Below are 6,114 nucleotides of genomic sequence, written 5' to 3' on the forward strand. Positions count from 1 at the left end.
AGCAGCAGGGCCAGCAAGGCCGTGGGCAGCAGGGCAAGACCCATGTCTCTCCAAAGATGCCCACAGGTGCAGAAGCAGGGAAAGGGCACACAAAGGTCCCTAAGCAACTTTGGCTTCAGGAGACCTGCGCATCCTGCCCCGCCCTTCCCACCGGCCTTCCTCTGGGCCACAACCCTGGTGCTGGCCCCGCCCCCGTGCTTGAGATGAGTCCCTGGGTGCCTCTCTGCCCTCCGCAAGTGCTGCACCTGGCTCCACTCCAGGCCTGCAGCTGTCTCTCTCAATCCAGCTAGCCGCGGTCCAGACTTAGCCCTCCCCTAGATCTTCACTTTAACCCTGCTGTTGTCCTTACTCCCATCTCGGCACTCACTCAATGCAACATCACCCTTCATTCCCCAACCTTGTCCATCTGAGGTCCCAATCTGCCCACCCCAGCCCCTCTTTGCTGAGGTCTGGGTTCCCAGCACAAAGCCAGGATGAAAATCTTTACCCTGCAGGTAAAGATCAGGGCCTCTTTGGATCTGAGAAACTCCTGTAGTGGTTTCTACAGCAGCAACAGCAGTGGGCCTTCTCGCTGGACTCCTGTCTGGGTCCTTACCCACCTTTCTCTACCCTTTCCCACCCTGCTCACTCTTCTTCTTCCCTTCCTCCATCCCCTCACAACTGCCCTCCCACCGCTCCTCCCGCAGCCTCCCTGGACTCTCTCCTGACCTTGTCCTTGATCCTGTCAGCTCCTGACAGGTACTGATCAACTACCGCCTTGTTAGACTAGAACCCTGCCTTAAAAATCATTCGGGCAAGACGCTGGAGACGTGGTTCAGATGATAGAGGGCTTGCCTATCAGGCATGAAGCCCTGGCTTCAGTCCCCAGCACTACATGGACTAGACGTGCTAGTGCACACCTGTATCCCAGCGTGCAGGAGGTGGAAGCAATTGAAAGTCATCCTCAGCTACATAGGAGATCCCGTCTCACAACAAACAAACAACAAACCCCAAAATACCCAGGCAGGTCTCCTGCTTCAAAAACAGAACAGCAGCTGTGACCAACCAAGACTGCCATCTTCCACAGCCTCTTCTTGGCTCCTGGGGGCAGGGACTAGCCCACTGTGTGTAAGGCAGAGCTCACTGGGGACCTCCTTGAGTGCCTGGAGCCCAGCCCCTCCCTACTGCCCCGCCGCCAGCAGGGAGAACTGCTCTTGCTTTTACAGCAGTTTCAAGCGCTTAGTCCTCCAGGCTCAAAAAAGTAAGTGTAGGTCAAACCCCTTGCCTTCTGTTTACCGGCTTCTGCTGTGAGCCTGGTCAGGGTCTTCTGCGGTACTGGCCACTAATTCTCTCCTAACCCCAAGCACAAAGGAAACTGAGCCACAGGGAGCTTTGTACACACAACTTTACTATGTATGGTGGCAGAACTTCATTTTTAATCACGGTGCCACTCTGCCAGTCACTTTGCTGCTGGAAGTCGCCAGTGAGATATAAGCAGAAGGTATTGCATTAAATTAGGAAGACTGAATCCTTCTTGCTTCCTTTTAGAACAGTAGATTTGATGGCTGGAATGCCTGCAGGCAGGCATCTTCGAATCTGAGAGTCTCAAGATCAAAAATTTGGAGGTCTTATCTCTAATGACATCATAGAGCGTTTGCTCCAGCCATTGACTCAGTTTTGGACCTTCCCATAGCAATAAAAGAAAATTAATTTCTTCTTGGCTTGAGCCATTGTCATTTCAGGTATTCCCAGAAGCTGAGTGAATTTCCAGTCGAAAAGACAGAGTGGTGTGTATGTCCCTTCCTATAGGTTCGACAGCTGACATGATGACCTTGTGACCTGATAACTGGGACCAAGGGAAGAAGCTTGGAGGCCAGTAGACAGTGAGGAGCACGCAGACAGGAGAGTGGGCTATGGAGCACCAGGGGGCATGATCCCCAATAGCACAAAGTGGAGAGTGAACGGGTCTACAGCAGGCTGGCCAAAAGCCTTTCAGCATCTTCTCGCCTTCAGCTGTGTGCTGTGTGCATCTCTGGATCTCCAATAAGAAGCCAGTTTTATTTCCACCTGCAGGACCCACAATATACTATCTTAGTGAGGGTTTCTATGACTGTGATAAAACACCATGGTCAAAAGCAAGCTGGGGAGGAAAGGGCTCATTCCGGCTTACACTTCCACATTGTAGTCCATCATCGAAGGAAGTCAGGACAGGAACTCAAATAGCACAGAAATCTGGAGTCAGGAGCTGATGCAGAGTCCATGGAGGATGCTGCTTACTTGCTTGCTCATCACAACTTGCTCGGCCTGCAAGAACCCAGAACCACCAGTCAAGGGTTGACCCAACCCACAATGGGGTGGGCTCTTCCACATCATCACTAATTAAGAAAATGCCTTGCAACCAGATATTATGGAGGTATTTTCTGCAATGAGGTCACCTCTTTTCAGATAACTCTAGTTTGTATCAAGTTGACACTGGTCCATTCTGGAAAGTTGGTTGCCAGGCTCTGTAGTTATCCAGGCTCTGTCAGCCCCAGTCCCTCCTCAGTGCCAGGCTTCCAAGGTTGCATCATCTGCATCCTATGGATCTATACAGCTGCACGAGGGAGAGGATGGGAACGGTAGTGATGCTGATGGTGCTGATGGTGCTGATTTCAATGTGGTGATGAAAGGGATGATGGAGATAAAGATGGTGATGATGGTGATAATGACGCAGTCTGACCTCCCAATGGACCAGCCCCTTTTCTCTATTTACTAACAAAAGGACTTCTCAAAAGCCAACCTTGGTACCCAAGGAAGAAGAGGATGTCCACCACAAAGGGATTAGTCAACAAGGGAAGTGATGGGGATGTGCCTCAAGACAGATGGACTCCAGATGAATTCAGAAACAGCAGTTACAGGAGAATGCCTTTATACATATACACATGCTCAACACACACACACACAAACACACACGAGAGTAGGGATGAACAGTAGTTTTGTGTGTGTGTGTGTGTGTGTGTGTGTGTGTGTGCAGTGGAATTGCACTGGGTGCTAAAATGGTGAACATGTCTCTCCAGGGCTGGGGAGATGGCTCAGTGAGTAAAGGCCTGCTGCCAAGCCTGGTGACGTAAATTTGATCCCCAGACCCACATGATGAATGGACAGAATCAACCCCTAGAAGGTGTCCTCTGATCTCCATAGGCACACCCACAAACATATACATACATGCACACATAAATAAGTGTATACATGAACAAATAAATGTAATTTTAAAAAATACATTTCTTAAACACAGGACTCAAATGAGAATCAGGCTACAGCTGAGGATTCTAAGTGTTACAGTGTCTATCTGCAGAGATCTTTTATTCTGCACACACACTGCTCTGGCAGGGGTTAGGGATGGTGGGTGCACGAGGCATTTTTGTAGTCCTGTCAAATAGTGTTCACAACATAAATGTGCTCCTAGAAACAACGTATACCAAAAACAAAGTAAAAAAAAAAAAAAAAACCAAACAAGGATTGGAATAAAAAAAAACAGCAATGTTACAAATTGGGGAATGGAATAGGAGAGGACTTTTTTTTGTTGTTGTTGTTGTTGTTCCCAGCACCCCATGGCACCTGACCACTGCCTGTAACCCCAGTTCCAGGGAATTGGCTGCTCTGGTGTTGAATAAGAATGGCTCCCATGGGTTCATATATTCGGATGCTTAGTCACCAGGGAGTGGCACTATTTGAGAGAATTAGAAGGATTAAGAGGTGAGGCCTTGTTGAAGTAAGCAGTCACTGGGGTGGGCTTTGAGGTTTCAATTTCCATGCCCAGTCTAGAGTCTCTCTCAAGGCCTATGGATGAGGATGTAGTTTTTAGCTACTTTTCCAACTTCATGCATGCCACCACGATCCCTACCATGATAATGGACTCACCTCTGAAACTGAAAACAAATCCCCAATTAAATGCTTTCTTTTATAAGAGTTACCTTGGTCATCATTTCTCTTCACAAAAATAGAACAGTGACTAAAACAAAGGCCTTCTTCCAGCCTCTGCAGACACCAGGTACACGCCGGTATACGTACACACATGTGGGCCGCACAGACACCAGGCCCACACATGGTGTACATACATATATGTGGGCCAAACAACCTACACATAAAATTAGATTTTTAAAAAGAAAAACTAGAAATAAAACCTGGGGAACACAGTAAGACGGCAGGGTGCAAGGAAGCATAGTGTCTCTATGGGTGTGGGACCAGTGTGGGCTCTTAAATGGGCAGTGTCCAAAAGACCATCCAATGCAAATGCACTCGTCGGGCCACCCACCGGCTTTGCTTCCAGGAATGTGTGCCTCACATCCTTGTGTGGCAGTTTCAGGCTCATCACAGTCCGCGTCAGCCAAACAGGAAACAATTTACCTCAACAGCAAACAGGCGAGATTTGACGTGCAACAAACTACTGTGTGAGGAGGAGAAGGTATGTACTGCTAGAGACAGTCTCACACACGTAGGAGCTGGGGATGGAACCCAGGACCTGTGCATGTTGGTCAGATGCTCTTAAAATAGTTCTAGTGAGTGATTCCAGAGTCGGGGCTGTAGCTCAGTAGCAGAGGACTTGTGAGATGCTCAGGACAGGTACCCTCCCAAGCACTGCACATCTTGAGATCCCAGCACTTGGAAGCTGGAGACAGGGTGATTATAAGTTCAAGGCCATCCTCAGCTACCTAGGGAATTTGAGCTATGTGAGACTGTGGTTAAGAGAGTACGCTGCTGCTCTTGCAGTGGACCCGAGTTTGGTTCTGAGCACCTATGTCAGGTGGCTCACACCCACCTGTAACTCTAGCTCCAGAGGATTCGATGCCTTCTTCAGGCCTCACAGACACAGCACTCTTGCGCATTGTGCATCCTACCGCACAGACACACATGCATGCTGATAGTTCAAACTAAAAATGCATCTTGCTAGAAGAAAATCTGGAACAGCATTGTATCGAATAGCATGCCACCCTCTGCATAAAGCAAACTTCTTCTGGAGGGCATGAAGGCACATAATGGTACCTTATTCTTTGTTGATAAAAGCTAGCACCATTTGCCTACTGAGAAACCTTGCCTTAGTCCTTGGTCCTAGGAGGGCACTCTTAAGTGGCAGGGCCATCTTCCTTACTGGATGTAGCTGACTCCAGTGTCCTAAACCACAGTCCAGTCCTGGCAGCAGGAGCTTCAGGCAGGCTCTCATCCTGCCCTGCAGCATATAGACTGAGTCTCGGGCCCTTCACCTGGCCAGTCACCCCATCAGTCCTGCCTGGGAAACATCCTACACGGACTGGTTTCGGAGTGGGAAGCAGTGAAGGAAGAGGGGTATCGCTGGAGCCACTGTGCGGCTCTTTGTTGGAGCAGACCGCCTGTTTACAAGCACACCACACACAAGATGAAGCTGGTATAAAAAGGATATCTTTCACTTTGAGAGAGGCAAATCGGGGTTGTAATGAATCCACTGCTTTGAACCCATGGCCGAGGCTGACAACATACATTTGGGCTTCACCCAGACTTCTTTACTAGGGACACCGGTCAGTGTATTTGTTTGATTTTACCAGCCAGACTTGAGCTGGAAGACCTCTGACCTTGAAGTCAGGTGCACCCCAGTGTCTCCTGTCCAGGCCTCCTGCTCAGGTGGAAAAGATTCTTTCTTTTTTTTTTCCTTTACAGAGAGGCACAGAGGGCTGAGCATTTTAAAGCCGGAAGGGGCTCAAGCTCGCAGGGTAGGGACTTGGGACAATTTGTGGAGAAGGCAGGTGGGTCTCGGTTGTATTTCAAGATCACAGCTTTTCTGTGGTCAAATACAAGGCATTCTAAGACAATTGCCTGACACAGGGGGGTTACAGTTGACCCTTCCTACATATGGCTATGAGTTTTTGCCATGAACCCACCCAACTGATGCGAACCTTCAGCCCGGGAGCCATCCCCTAAGTATTCACGGTTTTCCCTCTTTGTCCTCCCCAACACCATGTTTACTTATTCCTGGTGCCATCCCCTGTTCCAGCACCCAGCAGGGGTAGACCTGTCCAGCCTCCATTAGGCCTTGGCTTCAAGGACTGCTGCCATGTTTGTGCTGGTTGGGACAGTGTGATGCAATGCTGTGGGGTGCAGAAAGGTAGGGTTCTTCAGATCTGG

The sequence above is a fragment of the Alexandromys fortis genome, unplaced genomic scaffold (assembly GCF_014885135.2).
Source record: "Alexandromys fortis isolate MF-2015 unplaced genomic scaffold, M_Fortis_MF-2015_v1.1 scaffold_177, whole genome shotgun sequence".
Taxonomy (NCBI): domain Eukaryota; kingdom Metazoa; phylum Chordata; class Mammalia; order Rodentia; family Cricetidae; genus Alexandromys; species Alexandromys fortis.